Below are 17,206 nucleotides of genomic sequence, written 5' to 3'. Positions count from 1 at the left end.
GACCCTGATAGTTTCTAATAAAGTAGCTTTAGAATAAATAAAATTTATATATATATATATATATATATATATATATATATATATATATATATATATATATATATATACACATACATATATATATATATATATATATATACACATACATATATATATATATATACATACACATATATATATATATATATATATATATATATATATATATATATATATATATATATACACACACACATATATATATATACACACACTATATACACATACACACACATATACACAGTCACACACACATACACAGTCACACACACACATATACACAGTCACACACATATACACACATACAGTCACACATATACACACATGCACAGTCACACACACACATGCACAGTCACACACACACATATACACAGTCACACACACACACACATATATACACAGTCACACATATACACACAGTCATACACACACATATACACACAGTCACACACACACATATACACAGTCACACACACATATACACACATGCACAGTCACACACACACATATACACAGTCACACACAAATATACACACAGTCACACACACATATACACACAGTCACACACACATATACACACATACACAGTCACACACACATATACACACATACACAGTCACACACACACACATATACACAGTCACACACTCACACACACACACTTTCTCCTTTAATTGGAGAAAGGAAACCTGTGACACAGGTGGGCTGTGGTGCTTGTTATACCTGTAAGGACTATTCCTAGGTGTAATCTCTACAGCATCTTAGATGGAGAAGTGGAAAATAAAATCAGTAAAATAGGAAGCACATAGCTGAGAAATATATCGTTACCGGTCACAAGTACAGTGACGGCATCATAAATAACCAAGGAAAATATATATCAGTTTTTGTACACAGTCACGACACTGACGTTAATATACAATTGACCGTTTTTGCTGTAGCAGCTTAAACTGTTTTCTAAATTAACAGCCAATTAACTGTCTGAAATATATAGATTGCCACACCAACAAACCACAAACACTATATATTAACATCCAGCACAGGAGGGCTTACACGGCAGCGCAGGAACCCAGCTGTACGGTTTACGGCCGCCTGCGACTCCCATAGACTAACATCCACTTGAGATATATTGTCTCCCAGAGCAGCCCAACACAACGTAGGCTATAAACTACAACAACAACGTGTCCTGCTGCTTTAAGACTGGATGGCAAAACTCTTAAAATGTTATGGTTAGCCGTAAAAACAAAAGCTAAAACTGCTCAAAGACGCTCTGTTTTACAACAGAGGCGGCCGCTAAATTGACGGCAAAACAATAAACGTGGCGACACAAACGATTTGTACATTATAAACGTGGAATGTTTGGAGTCTGCATAGAAGATGCAATGAATTTGCCAAACTGCAAGTACTAAAGGTTGTATATCATCATCATCAACATTTATTTATATAGCGCCAGCAGATTCCGTAGCGCTTTACAATAGGGAACAAACATTAATAAGATAATACAGGGTAATACATACAGAGAGGTAAGTGAACCCTGCTCGCAAGCTTACAATCTATAGGATATTTATTTATATATATATATATATATATATATATATATATATATATATATATATATATATATATACACACACACACACACAATCTGAATCGCAACTGCGGCTCGTACATAAATAAGTCACGGATTTTCAATCATTGTCTTAAATGAAAACCAGGGAAAAAATTCTCATCTTCTATGTCACTCTCTTGGGCACTTTATGACAAGGAAAGAGAGTGGAGGAAGGTAACTAGCGAGAACATGACAAGCAATTGGCGAGAAGACGGAGGGGAGGGTGTGTGCTTTTTATAAAATTCGCAAATTATTAATACACAGACCATTATGCACTAGATTTCTCAGCAGAGACCGATATTAAATTGCACCCCAAAGCAAGCAATTAGCACTTCCCTTATGTTTTCAGAAGTGTTAGATCTGAAAAAAAAAATGGGAGTACGTCTCTGACAAGAGGCTGCAGTGCGAGTATGGAAAGTATAGGGGGGTTGTGGGGAGAGATTAGCTAGTTACTGCACTGAAATTGGCAGCCACGAGATATAATGAAAAAGTCCCAAAGAAAATTCTCACTTCACATATGGAAGAACATTGATGAAAACTGGTGGACGCAAGTTTTGAAGAGGGGAAGGAAAGATAAATGTAACCATAGCAACGGAATTTTAGCTGTTTTGAAAAAAACTGGTTGCTAAGAGTTACAGCAGTAATAAAAAAAAATGTATTTATATTACTACATGAATATATCTAAAAAAAAAATGTTATATTCTGCACACGTTTTAAACTAGGTGGAGCAACAACTAATAGGATAGTTCCCTGTCCCTTTCGAATAGCAAATATAGGGTTCCCTCTTCCCCAAGAACTTATCCTGTTACTTTTATCAAAAAGTCAGCTTGGCACTTTCATGATAATTCAGGCCACCCATGGCAGTCCTATGTACCGGCTCTCTGATTGCCAAGTATGTTTTATAGGCCTACATTAAAATCTAGAGAATTGCTATTTCTGCTTAATGTGTACTCTCTCACTAGACATGTAAATATGTACTTTTATGCTATCATAACAAAAAGTGTTTCATTGTTTTGCACCATTATTGTAACAGGGATATGAGAAAGTAAAGAGTTCACTGAACTACAGCAGCCAATCAGCAATTAGATGGTCAGGTTCAACTTTTGCACCTAAGTGCAATGTTCATATGGGAATCTCAATATCTTATATTTAAGAAATGTGGACTTAATCAAACATTGATTCCAGATCAATAAGCACCATGAAGGTAATTTGTAAGGCTGCAAAAAATACACATCTGCATAGCAGCGACCATACCCCTGTACCATTGTACTGTATAGTTGTGTGCACGACTCGGCGAGTCAACACAGTGATAACTGTAGGGGGGGGGGGGGGGGGGGGGGTGCTGCATTGTGCTCCTTCTGATTCAGTTCAGGAGATCAAGGTGCCCCTTACTGAATGCAGGATAGGCGCAGGAACGTGCCTTGTAATTCTGCCAAATACAAAACTCAGAATTGGTGTTGTGGGACAGCATTTCTCAATGAACTTGTAGGGGTTGAGATTGGATGTGTAAGTGGGTTTGAGTGTATATGTCCAGTTTGTGATTAGCATTGGTTTCAAAACTGTGAATAGTATATAACAGTGGTTCTCAACTGGCGAATGGTGGGCAACATCCGGACTGCTGCCCAGACCCTACATCTTTGGATCTCTATCTCTCACACCGAACCGGGTGTACGAAGGGAGAGGAGCTGTAGTTAGACAGTACAGGCAAAGCTGCGATTTCTCTGCTCTCCAAGCCCCCGTCCACAGCCAGTCAGGGTCGGAACAACGCAATTACAGCTCTACCTCCGTGTGTAGAAATTACTAATCCATCCCATGACTCTCCGGTGTTGAATCCAGCATCCTGAGTCAACATTCTGCCAGCTACCCAGCAGTTGTGAGCCAAAGTAAGCAGAAGATCCAGCAAAGAGGTGCTGCAGCAGTAAAACATCACCCAGAAGCAAGCGGTTCCGGGTGCCAAAGAAGAAGCCTGGTAGTGACAGCAACTATTCTCCTACAACTGGGGGCAGCTGCTCATTAGACATTCACAGACTATCAAGCAGCAACAACATGTGTGGTCAGTAACGGTGAAAACACAACAATCTGTAAAACTTCTCTGACCGAGTAGGACAGTGGTCCCATCCGGTCACACACTCCCCAAACTAACTTCCAGGATCCCAGCTCCAGAGATTTGGTGGTCAGACCCTGAGGAAGCAGTCTGCTGTTGCCGCTGTTATCTTAAGTCCCAGGAGGCAAAGGAATACACTGGAGCCCTCAGAGTAGGCAACTAGTCTCCTGGATTAACTTGAGCTATAAGAGCCCCTTCAGTGCCCAGTCCCAAACCTCTACAAGCTGGAACTGGATCAGAACCACTACAAGCTGGAACTGGATCAGAACCACTACAAGCTGGAACTGGATCAGAACCACTATAAGCTGGAACTGGATCAGAACCACTACAAGCTGGAACTGGATCAGAGTCAGGGCTAAGCGCATTTTTCATTTTTTAACTCTGTTTTAACTTTCAATATTTCCAACCCATAAATATCTTGGAAGGAGCAAGGGTGTAAGGTAAGTGAAACTTAATATACAGGGAAATGCAGTCTTTTAGATCACTGGGAAGCAGTACCTCATTTATATAGAGACGGGTCACATGAACATTAATGATGTGGTTCATGTGTAACTGTGCCAAATAGTGGGGAAAAAAAAACGAGTTTACACATAAAACTACATAAACAAAATAAAAAGAAACAAAAAAAAAAAAAAAGAAGTGGTACAAAATAAGTGAAGATGTAAAAAAAAAATAATAATAAAAAAAAAAAAGCATATTGTGGACCCTGCTCATGAGACATTGGTGGTTTTGATACTAGAGTAGTGACCGCAGCTCAGAGTGGATAAGAGGAAGTAGGGAGGGCACAGGTACAGTGCGATGAGTATGGGAAGAAGTAGAGTCTGCTCTAGTAAAAAGGTGTATTTTGAAATTTGGGACAAGTCTAATCAGGTGTGGCCGGGTATTCCATAGGTGGGTAGTAGCACAGGACATGTCTTGTAGGTGGGGATGAGTGGTGGTTATCAGAGAGGAACAGGTCCAGACAGATCTAAAACGGTATGAAGGAGAGCATTTCAAAATGAGGCTTGAAACATATAGAGTTGGGGTGTTGAGGTGGAGCGTCAAGAGAGGAAGATAGTTTTTGTCGGGGTGTTTGGGGACAGATTGAAGCATAAGTGAAAGGAATGTCTCCATTGTGTGTAAGCAACAAGTTCACTTAAAGTACCAAGCTGTGCTACACATACAAATTTCATTCTATGGGAACATTTTTGTAGACGAGACATATTTTAGACCTTTAATACCGGAATGAGATACCTGACCTGTGTGCTTACATTTAACCAGATACACAAGTGATGTCATTCACACAAACATTTTGTCAAAAGAGCTCAACTACAAATCTGGGTAAAACAATTAGAATCCTCATGGTTCCATGGCTCAGACTGATAACGGAAAAACAAACAAACAATCAACATTTGATTTTGTTTTCTTTAAAAAGTACAAAACTAGTTTTGGATCTTAATAAATAAATAAAATCTAAAGCACAAAATGAAAGAGTCACCTGTCAAATTACTAGTCATGTCATGATGGGGAATTTCAAAGGCAGATCTCCATCAAGATGAAATCTTTTGAAGTCTAAACGAACAGATCTGGGCAGGTTGTAATTAGCGTCACCCATAAACTAAGCACAGCCAACGCAGGGTCGAAATTTCTCAATTAAAGAAAACGTCGCCTTCACTATTGGCCGAGACACCCGCTGACAACACTCTCAGTATTTTAAAGAGATAATTTGAGAATGACTGGTGTAATTTCCTATGAAACAAGAGCGAACGACACCACACTAAACACAAGTCAATCTACTTGAAGGATTTCTGCAGACTGAACTGGCTACAGAACCATTGTTGGTTTTACGATGCTGCTTTACCTGTGTAAGCAGCTGTTTGCTTGTTAATTTGCACATATATTCAGACACTATTTCCATGTCATCATTGGTCTTGGACTCCAGTCCCAAAAACATTACAATAAAAGCCTGGATAAAAACAGAAGAAACAGCAGCTATATAGTCCACAGGCTGGAAAGCCAAAACTTACATATTTGCACAGCCCTGGAAAAAAAGCAAAAAAAAGCAGAGGACCCAAACAGGATATAAAATTATACACCACCCAAACCTCTGAGAGCAAGACGCACACACAGCCCTGATTAACATCTGCGCCTCTATTACAGCTGGGAACCACTCCATGGTAACCGGTCTCAGGAACCACTTGCTCCACACAATTTGTGGGAAAACGATTGAGCTGCTGATCTTGTTAGGTGCACAAAAGAATTAGGAGGTTGTTACAGATTTCACCTTACGCTGCAGAAATCTGCCTTTAGCAGTGTCTGGACACAAAGCAGCCTTGTAGTTTCATGGAGAGTGTGATAATACCACATTAACCCATTCAGCCAGTTAAAGAGAGCTCAAACCTGGTTACAAGTGCCACCGACCAACCCAAAAAGTGCATCTAAAAGGTGTATACAAGCTGGAACTTAGGTCCAGCCAGATTAAATATTTCCCCTCTGTCTCTTCAGACTGTTGGATAAATTGTGATAATATACTATATACATATACACACACACACATTTAATTACGGGCAGCACGGTGGCTTAGCGGTTAGCACTTCTGCCTCACAGCACTCATGAGTTTGATTCCTGACCGTGGCCTTATCTGTGTGGAGTTTGTATGTTCTCCCAGTGTTTGCGTGGGTTTCCTCCGGGTGCTTCGGTTTCCTCCCACACTCCAAAAACATACTAGCAGGTTAATTGGCCAATAGCAAATTGACGTGTGTGTGTGTGTGTGTGTGTGTGTGTAATATATATATATATATATATATATATATTATATAGACTTTGTGGGTTCCACGACCCGTCATCTCTGCTCTCTAATTCCGCAATAAAATATTATATTACATTAAGCTGCTGTCTTCCTGCCTGGGACCCCAAGAGCAGCTTTGTGATGAGGTCACAACGGAGAGAGAAAACTGTAGTCTTTTGCTATCTTGGGTATATTTTTTGTAATGAATTATAAGGATTGTAGTTTTGCCCCAACCAATGCAAATACTGATGTGATCTCCCAGCAGGCTGACCCTTCCCCTAAAGAACTGCATTGTGAAATGATAAACAGACAGAAAACACCTACTGGGATTCTTGAGAGCCCCTAAAAGGTACAGGAGATTCGGGGATCACAATATAATAAAAATATTTTTATTACAGAAAACTTAAAGCTGGAACTATCCCTTCAATGACACTAAATTGTCCTTTAGCAATTCAGTGATGTACAAAGTGTATAAGCCTAACTTGTGAATCATGGTCTAGTCTCAAGGCCACCAGCATTAACATGAGATACATTACGCAGTAATCACAAGAGGCAAATAGGACTGTGTGTGGCCATGGACAAAAATACACCTAATGAAATTGAATTAGTCAATTATCAAGTGCCAGTAAATACGGTGGACAGGTGACTGTCACTTTGCTGCATTTGACGATGAGACGACAACAGTAGTCAGTTGACCGTAATGCTACCGCAGAAGTAAATGAGATATCCATAGAACCTCAAACTTTATTTTGGCACATTGGCTGCGTCTCTCGACAGAGTCTTCTGACCGCCAACACTCCAAAATCATATGATAAATTTGGTTGTCCACAGCTGGAGAATTTCCCACAGTATCATCATCATCACCATTTATTTATATAGCGCCACTAATTCCGCAGCGCTGTACAGAGAACTCACTCACATCAGTCCCTGCCCCATTGGAGCTTACAGTCTAAATTCCCTAATATACACAGACACACACACAGAGACTAAGTGCAATTTAATAGCAGCCAATTAACCTACTAGTATGTTTTTGGAGTGTGGGAGGAAACCGGAGCACCCGGAGTAAACCCACGCAAACACGGGGAGAACATACAAACTCCTCACAGATAAGGACATGGTCGGGAATTGAACTCATGACCCCAGTGCTGTGAGGCAGAAGTGCTAACCACTGAGCCACTGTGCTGCCTACAGTAACCACAAAAGTATCTTATAGAAAAATCGATACAGAGAAAAAACAAAAAAAGTCACATGGAAAGCTGGACATGAGTGATTTTAACCAATTAATTTGGCCACACATGGACAGTTCCGCCCTCGACCCATCGTGGGCCTATTAATGCTATTGGCCTATTACCACACACATATGATGACCGCTGCTGAGCAGAACTTCAGGCACGACAAAATAAATTATCCGAATAATTTCAATGAGATCATTCTCAGACACACAGACACGCAGATTTTGGACAAAGTTACAAATATTGGCGCAGTGTGGCTATCTTACGGTTTTAATTTTCATTCTCCAACAGTCTCGCCTGAATTCATAACCCAGATGTCACAATAGTGTAATTGCTGCTGAACTACGGAGCATGATGGGAGATGTACGGTCATCACGCTAAATATTTGTCTTTATAAAAAGAAAAGGTACATTGAGCTTACTTTCCGCTTTCCTATTTAAAATCTAAACTTAAACGCGGAGACCAGGATCGCTGTGGAAGTAAGAGAATTTCATGCTTCTGGTTTCAGGTCCCTCCAGTCTACACCATGAATTGAAGGTCAAGATATGTACCAGTGGGATATGTAGATTTAAATCAGGTTTTTTATTACAAATGTAATTAACAGCGACATTGCAAAGTACAAAAGTATCTGGAAAAAAAATAAATAAATAACAGTCCCCAGACAGACTCTCCATGGCCAGACTAGTACTGAACATGTGACCTTGGACAACCCCTGTTCTCATCCCACCTCCTCTTCCTGGAACTATTGGTACAGAACATGAATATTGTGCCAGGTGTCAACGCATTCTCTAAACATGTTTGTTTTATGCCTAGTGGGAGCCAGAAACAAACAACTGCAGTGCAAAAAAACACATGTATTATATTGGATACAAAACAACAGCTTAAAAAAAAAATAATAAAAAAAAATAAAAAAATTAATTCCTCCAATAATCAGAGAATAGGACACTTTCAACACTTACATTTCACTTTTCCAATCATTCAGAATTAAGACACCTAAAATGAAAACTAGTGGGGGCCCAGTTAGGGATGACATTTAATGACCAATACTATATAATTTGCTTGAAATGTACATTGGGTGCTCAAGGGTTGTTTGCACCCCCCTCAGTCACAGTCTGTAGACCAATGGTAGACGGACGGCATGTGGGTAGCCGCCAGTTCTGGAACTACAATCCCCAGAATGCTCTGCCATTCTAAATCGCATGCTGTCCCGTGTAATTCTATAACAGCTGGAGAGCCACCAGTTGCTGCTCTGTTTGATAAATTGTTAGCTTATAAAATGTACTATTTTCTATATTACATCTCGCGAATTAGGGGGGAAGACCTCTCGGACATTGGAGCGAGCAGATGACTCTTCTGGAGAGCACCAAAGTGACACAAGTTGGGCGGGAACATGATGCAGATCGCCCCATCAAGCTCCACCCACTTCAGGAAACACAACGCCACATCCATATTTAGGGCAGCACAGTGGCCTAGGGGTTAGCACTTCTGCCTCACAGCACTGGGGTCACAAGTTCGATTCCCAACCATGCCTTTATCTGTGTGGAGTTTGTATGTTCTCCCTGTGTTTGCGTGGGTTTCCTTCCACACTCCAAAAACATATTGGTAGGTTAATTGGCTGCTATCAAAATTAACCCTAGCCTGTCTGAGTGTGTGTGTGTGTGTGTGTGTGTGTGTTAGGGAATTTAAACTGTAAGCTCCAATGGGAGGGACTGATGTGAGGGAGTTCTCTGTACAGCGCTGCGGAATTAGTGGCGCTATATAAATAACTGATGATGATGATGATCCACTGTTTACTGAGTGGGTGGGATGGATGATGATTGGACCATCCACCTGCTGCTTCCCTACCTTACATTCCCATCTCCTGGAAGCGAGGTAGGAAAAGTAGGCAAATATGCTCTACTAAGTAATCAGCAAAATAAAAATAACCTTTAACTTTTAAGATTCAGGGACCCTGCATTTCTGGCACAAACCCAAACATGCATTGTCGGAGTAGATGCTTAGTGTAAATTCCACAAATCTTAAAATTTAAATTGGTAATTGCCCTGAACTGTTTAGATGAGTGGGTCAGAGAAGACCTACAATAAGATATGTTCATGCATTGAAAACACCCCGATACACTAATGTAGCAGCTCTAGAAATTCAAATATTTGATTAGACAAAACTTATTAACCCCTTGTGAGTATTTTTAACAGTGTTCTAGAAACAGCATTTTTACTTTCCTTGCTATGAAACTAGGACCAGCAGCTAGAGGAGAAGGGGGATTAGTTCACAAACCTACCCTGTTTCACTCATTGGTTTGTCTCGTCCGTATGTAACTCAGTGATGTCTGAGTATTTACAGATCAAACTCTACATATACTATACTACATATACTATACTACATATACTATACTATACTACATATACTATACTACATATACTATACTACATATACTATACTACATATATTACATATAATATACTACATATACTATACTATACTACACATACTATACTATACTACACTACATATACTATACTACATATACTATACTACACTACATATACTACACTACATATACTACACTACATATACTACACTACATATACTATACTACATATATTACATATACTATACTACATATACTATACTACATATACTATACTACATATATTACATATAATATACTACATATACTATACTACATATACTATACTACATATACTATACTACATATATTACATATAATATACTACATATACTATACTACATATACTATACTACATATACTATACTACATATATTACATATAATATACTACATATACTATACTACATATACTATATACTATACTACATATATTACATATAATATACTACATATACTATACTACATATACTACATTTACTATACTACATATATTACATATACTATACTACATATACTATACTACATATATTACATATAATACACTACATATATTACATGACGTTTTGTGTACCGCTACTGATGCTTACATATCGGTCACATATACACACAGGAGGAAGCCACTTATTGGTGTGAACCAGTGGTGGAAATACCATTGGTGCAGCAGGTGAAGTGCACCAGGGCCCATGGCGATAATGGGGCCCGCTGCACGGGAACAAGTGAGCTGTGGGTCCCTCCTCCCCGCTTCCCTGCACCGAGGCCCATAGCTCACTAGCTCCACCTCTGGTGTGAACCAAGCATGAGACAGTAGCCCATCAACTCATTAGAGAATAGTTCCATCACCAATAATCATGTGAGATTGGCTCCTAGTTCTAGGTTGAATTTTCATGAAAACGGACCTTCCATTGCCGTGTGCATCAAGCAGAGCAGCAGTGAACTGACAATACTTCCCAAACTGTAGATAAATGTCTGTCTAATTTAGCGTTTTAAAATAAACACTGGCATCACTGGAAACCAAACTTGTTCACCTAGGACACCTGCCATAGGATGTCTGATTATCCAGGTCCATCCCCAACAGCCACTACACACATGGACACATGCAAAAGATGGTTTTAGTTTTACATTTCACACAAATCAACCGTGCAAGAAGTGTTTTGTTACTTTAGGGGGAATGTCCAACTAAAGGCCCGATTCTGCCCTCTGAGGCTACCTCTTTTCCAGGCCACTAAAAGAATTTAATGAAGAGGGGAATTGTGAGAAAAAACGGGTAATTACTACATGCGTTTTCATATATTTTAGGCATGCTGCGCCAAGAGTCAGATTCAATTACTGGCTGTCAGGATCTGCCTGCAAGCCCTGTGCACTGCAGGCTGCTTTGCCTGACAGCTCCTGCCTTTTGGACTTTATTATTGTTATATTGTGGCAGTACCTCTATTTACCAGAGGTGCTGCTATTGTGCTCCTTCATTGTACTAAAAGTTAACCTGCTCATTAATTATTCCATGCACCTGGCTGTGTCCCTTCTTATACCTGGCACTCCCAGCATACATTGCTGGTTATTGTTGTTACATGCTGCTGTTGCTTCTTTCCTGCTGTACTTGTGGTTTACCTGCTACATGGGATCTCTCCATATCACCGCTTACCTGCATCAACCATATACCTGGTATTTATTTCTGCATTTTCCTGCATGCTCATTACTTCACCATCAGGATGTACTTCCAACAATAAACATCGTGTGTTTTCACCTCATTCCTGGCTCCTGAGCTGTATCTCTGCATGAAGCAACAGCGTAATGATGTGCTCACGTTCATAGAGGTAGTAGCAAAAAAAGTCAAGTTTTTATTACTGTAATCCGCACATAAACATAACCGTGTGTTCATTATGAAATATGGCGGGTCATTAAACCGACCCCAAAAACAACAGTAAAACACTCTTCAGAAAAACTCAAATCCTAATCGTTCCGGATAGACCCCAAACCTGTGCACACATACATATTTTTTTTATTTATTGTTACTTTGATCGTACGACTCCTATTTTGTCTTAAAAGTCATTTCATAAAATAAACCTAAAAAGCTATATTCCTTTTATGATCATCTCTCCCTTTTTTCACCAACTGATCGCACACGTCAACCATCCACCAAGAAATTTTCGGTGACCGGGGTCACGCATGGTGTCGACACATTTTAGCAGCTGCTGTGGTAGATAAGACGCGGCACACAAACAAACCTTGCTATAGCCTTTTCTCTCGCAAAGGAATCTAATACAACATATAATAGGGCACAAGTGTATTGGGTACAGACAAAGCAATACAGCAGCACAATATTGGCCTTTAAAATGTCAATCTTCATATTAGTGGGGGAAATACGGCAGCTCGGGTTGTGTACAAGTCATGCATTATGCATTTCCTGTACAAACTAATCCAGGTTGTGCAATGTTTGGACACTATGGCGCACTGTCTACACTTCCAGCTTGTAATGCACCCTAGACAGATATAATCAAGCGGAAAAAAAGCTCCCTGCTGTGTAATAATCCTTAAATCACGCAGCTGTTCTCGCTGCAGCAAATGATAAAATCTTAATGTTCCATTAGATCATCGCAGGTTATCACTAAGAGGTTAAATGCCATGGAACATCTCCAGACATCACAACACTGTTCCCTTCTCATGAAAACAGAAGACCGCGGGGCCAATCCCTTCGGAGTTCCCGTAAACAAGGACATTTGACCATCGCGCAGGCAAGAGACACAAAACATATTGACCAGAAGAATTCACAAATCGCTGGAGAGCCATTAAACAGGGGGTGGAAACCTTTGGTTGACCCTGAGCAGAAGCTGGTCAAAGGCCTCTTTGTTGCCAGACTACAGTATGGGGACCACACACATGTTAAAAATTTATCAGACCACTTCCTGCCTGCAGAGCTGTGTGAACCACCATCATACGCTGAAGCGGTGTACAAAAAGATAATGCAGAGGGGTTAAATATTCATTGGCAGTTCTAGGGGGTTTCACGAGTGCACTAAAACTGCATGAAAGCCACATTTGTTTGGACGTTAAAGAGTCAAATCGCAACAGTGGAATTTTTTGCAGGGGGTGGGGGTTTAACACCGCCATGAAAAATAAATAGTGTCTCTTCTGGTGATGCAACGCGTGTGTTTGCGAGAAGGTACGCATGGTGACTTTTGGAAACCGGCATTCTGCAATATCATCCGTATAAACACATTTGCACCTAGTTCATGCACTGGAGTCTTGGTAAACCTATTTGAAACTAATACAAAAAATGTATATAATATAATATAATATAATATATAGGCAGCATGGTTGCACAGTGGTTAGCATTGCCGTCTCACAGCGCAGGGATCATAGGCTCCATACCGACCCGAGCTCCCATCTGTGTGGAGTTTGTATGTTCTTTCTGTATTCAAGTGGGTTTCCTCCCAGACACCAACGACCTAAATTTTCGGTTACTTGGCTTATAATAAACTCTATGGGCTAGATTTACTAAGCTGCGGGTTTGAAAAAGTGGGGATTGTTGCCTATAGCAACCAATCAGATTCTAGCTTTCATTTATTTAGTGCTTTCTACAAAATGACAGCTAGAATCTGATTGGTTGCTATAGGCAACATCCCCACTTTTTCAAACCCGCAGCTTAGTAAATCTAGCCCTATGTGTTTGTGTAGATTGTAAGCTCCACTGGGGCAGGGCCGGATGTGAATGATTAAATATGCTCTGTGAAGTGCTGGTTATATATAGACACTATATAAATAACTTAATAAAATAAATCTAAATGAATACATTCTATATTTCAGCGATTGAGCGTACTGTATGCATTTTCTATGCTTATATTATTTGATGCTCCACTGGGAATAATACAAAATGTCTCAACATTAAACAAGACGGAACGTTTCACTTTGAACAGAAATTTACACAAGATTCATCCTTGCAGTACATCCATGTGAGACTTTTACTTTATAATCCGAGAACACCGCTACCAAATGTATTTGCACTTTAAAGTGAACAAGAAATTAGAATTAATGGATGATCCCACGAATTGGTCATGGTATGAAGCTTAATGTGCACTCACGTCAAGCGCACCCGGCGGAGGCAGCCATTTTGTGAGGTAAACTAATATTTATGGGAATGCAACCTATTGATTCACTGAACTATGAGGCTTGTCACACCTCAGCGCGATCACCATTTGTTCGAGAGAATAGATAAGATGAATATTGGTTCAGTCCACAGAAAAGCCCATTTCCAAGGTGTTTCGGTGAAAGGGTGACTGTAGAGTGCACGGTTGCCCACAATCAGATTTAACTGTAAGTAATAAAAGCTCCATTTCAAATTCATCATCACCATTTATTTATATAGCGCCACTGATTCCGCAGCGCTGAACAGAGAACTCACTCACATCAGTCCCTGCCCCATAGTAGCTTACAATCTAAATTCCCTAACATATACACACACACACACACACACAGGTCAATTTGATAGCAGCCAATTAACCTACCAGTATGTTTTTGGAGTGTGGGAGGAAACGGGAGCACCCGGAGGAAACCCACGCAAACACGGGGAGAACATACAAACTCCACACAGATAAGGCCATGGTCGGGAATTGAACTCATGACCCCAGTGCTGTGAGGCAGAAGTGCTAACCACTAAGCCACCGTGCTGCTGACAGCACCCTGATCATAGGGCTACAAATAGTTCTGCATCATCAATTTTGGGGGTTGTGTGTGTTCCCCTTGAATACCATCTCTAAACCCTCTTCTATAAATTCGGCTATCGACTCACTTCTAGAGAAAATGTTAATAATGAATGACAAAAATGCTGGTAAAACAGTAAACATTTATAAAACAGCGAAGAATAAATAAATACTCATGTTGGTAAACACAGAATGTCATCGTTATTTAAGTGCACAACACCAAGGATTATTACATAGGACTTTCTACACATGAGCAACAAAATGCATCAATTAAAGCTAGAAAAAAAAAACAGGGATCGCCATTCTGGCTTAATGAGTCGCCAGTGATCAATATCTTTTGAGGACGTTCATCACAATCGGGCCAAGAAGGGAATCAGAGAGGAACGCTCGGCGATGAGCTGGGCGTTTAGGAGAAATTAAATGAAAGAATTCTTTTCAGGTTTTACAGTCCTTGAAGGTCAATGAATCACGACAGATGTGCCCTGGTCTGAACCACAAAGACTGAACAAATGATAACTGTTATTGTCAGAATATATCAATTGCTGCCATATGTCCGTATTGGCACCGTTTGGGAGCACTAATCAAATACATCTCATTGCATTACAGCCCTTCAACAAACCTTCACAGTCGCCATATTCTGCTGAAAGCAAAATAAATACAATAATCCACTGAGAAATTTCTCCACAGGAATCAAACCATTAATTCAAAGAAGCAAATAGTTACATTCAAAACAGTCCAAAAAATAAATATTATATATATCTCTATATATCAAGTCATAGTGAAAGAAATTTGGAAGTCACCAACTATGGAAATATAAAGACTATGGCACACTCTCTGTTGCTGGGAACAGGCTGTTCTCTTTCGTTATATTGCCCTCTCACCATAATAGGAGGGGCTTACAAATGCTGCCACGACTGGACTCCTTACCGGCATCCAGTACCAGATTCCTTCTGGGTAACTGTCACTGCTAGGGTGCCCCCTCGCTGGTACACCTAGGCTGGTACCCATAACTGCTTACTATGGATCAGTTTTGCTCTGGGTGGACCACCCCATCTTGTTGCAAACTCTTCTCTCTCTCGGCCTCTCTGGTTCTGCCTATGCCTGGTTCGCCTCATACCTCGCTAATCGCTCCATCTCTGTATCCACATCTGGTTCTTCCTCCTCCCCCTACCCTCTTCCTGTAGGAGTTCTTGGCCGTCTACTTTTCGCTCTACACTTCCTCCCTTGGTGCTCTCATCTCCTCCTTCGGTCTTCAGTATCACCTTTATGCTGACGACATTCAACTCTATATCTCCTCTCCTGATCTTTCCTCCACCCTACTCGCTCGGGTATCAGACTGCCTCTCCGCCATCTCTTCCTGGATGTCCGAGCGCTTTCTCAAAATCAATATCTCTAAAACTGAACTCATTGTCTTTCCTTCGCCCGGACTCCCATCCCACCATGACCTCTCTATTGTCGTCAACAACACCACCATCTCCTCTGTCACCCTCAACTCCTCTCTCTCTTTTGCCCCCCACATTCATTCCCTTGCCCAAGCCTGTCGCTTCCAACTACGCAACATCGCCCGCATCCGTCCTTTTCTCTCTCAGGATGCCACCAAAACTATCATCCACGCACTCATCATCTCCCGCCTCGATTATTGTAACCTCCTCCTCACTGGCCTCCCCCACTCCCGTCTCTCCCCCTCCGCTCTATACTCAATGCGGCCGCAAGACTCATCTTCCTCTCGCGCCGCTCCTCCTCGGCCTCCCCTCTCTGCCTTGCCTTACACTGGCTCCCCTTCCCCTACAGAATCCTTTTCAAACTCCTCACCACCACTTACAAGGCTCTCTCCAACTCTACTGCCCCTTATATCTCTAACCTCCTCTCCATTCACACACCTGCCCGCTCCCTGCGCTCGGCCAACGACCGCCGCCTCTCCTCCACCCTTATCACCTCTTCCCACTCCAGAATCCAAGACTTTTCCCGTGCAGGCCCCCTTCTCTGTAACGACCTCCCTCGTTCCATCCGTCTCTCTCCTACTCTGTGGTCCTTCAAACGTGCACTCAAAACTCACCTCTTCCTCAAAGCCTACCAACCATCTACTTAACCCCCATCTCCTCCCTTTAGCTCGTCCTCCCTTCTTTCCTCAACTGGCTCCTCTTGTGCCTGGTCTGTTTACCCTCCCTTAGGATTTAAGCTCGTATGAGCAGGGCCCCCTCCCCTCCTGTCTCCATACCTGTTCTTCCGCTCCGTCTTTACTGCATATGACTAGCCGGAGTTTCTGAAGTCTTGGTACTCATTAGAGTTATCACCAATTCAAGCTAACATCTTGGTGGAATGAAGAGACAACAGCTGTATCCCCAAAAATTACATTC

The 17,206-nt window shown here is 41.0% G+C and overlaps 1 protein-coding gene and 1 long non-coding RNA gene across 4 annotated transcripts in view; one reads left to right on the top strand and one right to left on the bottom strand.

Moving 5' to 3' along the window:
- Positions 1–17,206, bottom strand: part of PTPRG (protein tyrosine phosphatase receptor type G) — a 393,194-nt gene that overhangs the window by 317,810 nt on the left and 58,178 nt on the right. The window lies entirely within an intron of this gene.
- LOC142099654 (uncharacterized) overlaps positions 1–17,206 on the top strand; it is a 33,769-nt gene that overhangs the window by 8,013 nt on the left and 8,550 nt on the right. The window contains exon 3 of the long non-coding RNA XR_012678588.1: positions 8,040–8,154. This is a non-coding gene — a long non-coding RNA (uncharacterized LOC142099654). The remainder of the gene's footprint in view (positions 1–8,039; positions 8,155–17,206) is intronic.

The sequence above is a fragment of the Mixophyes fleayi genome, chromosome 8 (assembly GCF_038048845.1).
Source record: "Mixophyes fleayi isolate aMixFle1 chromosome 8, aMixFle1.hap1, whole genome shotgun sequence".
Taxonomy (NCBI): Eukaryota; Metazoa; Chordata; class Amphibia; order Anura; family Limnodynastidae; genus Mixophyes; species Mixophyes fleayi.
Note: the sequence above shows the minus strand (reverse complement) of the source record. Positions and strands in the feature narration are given on the sequence as shown.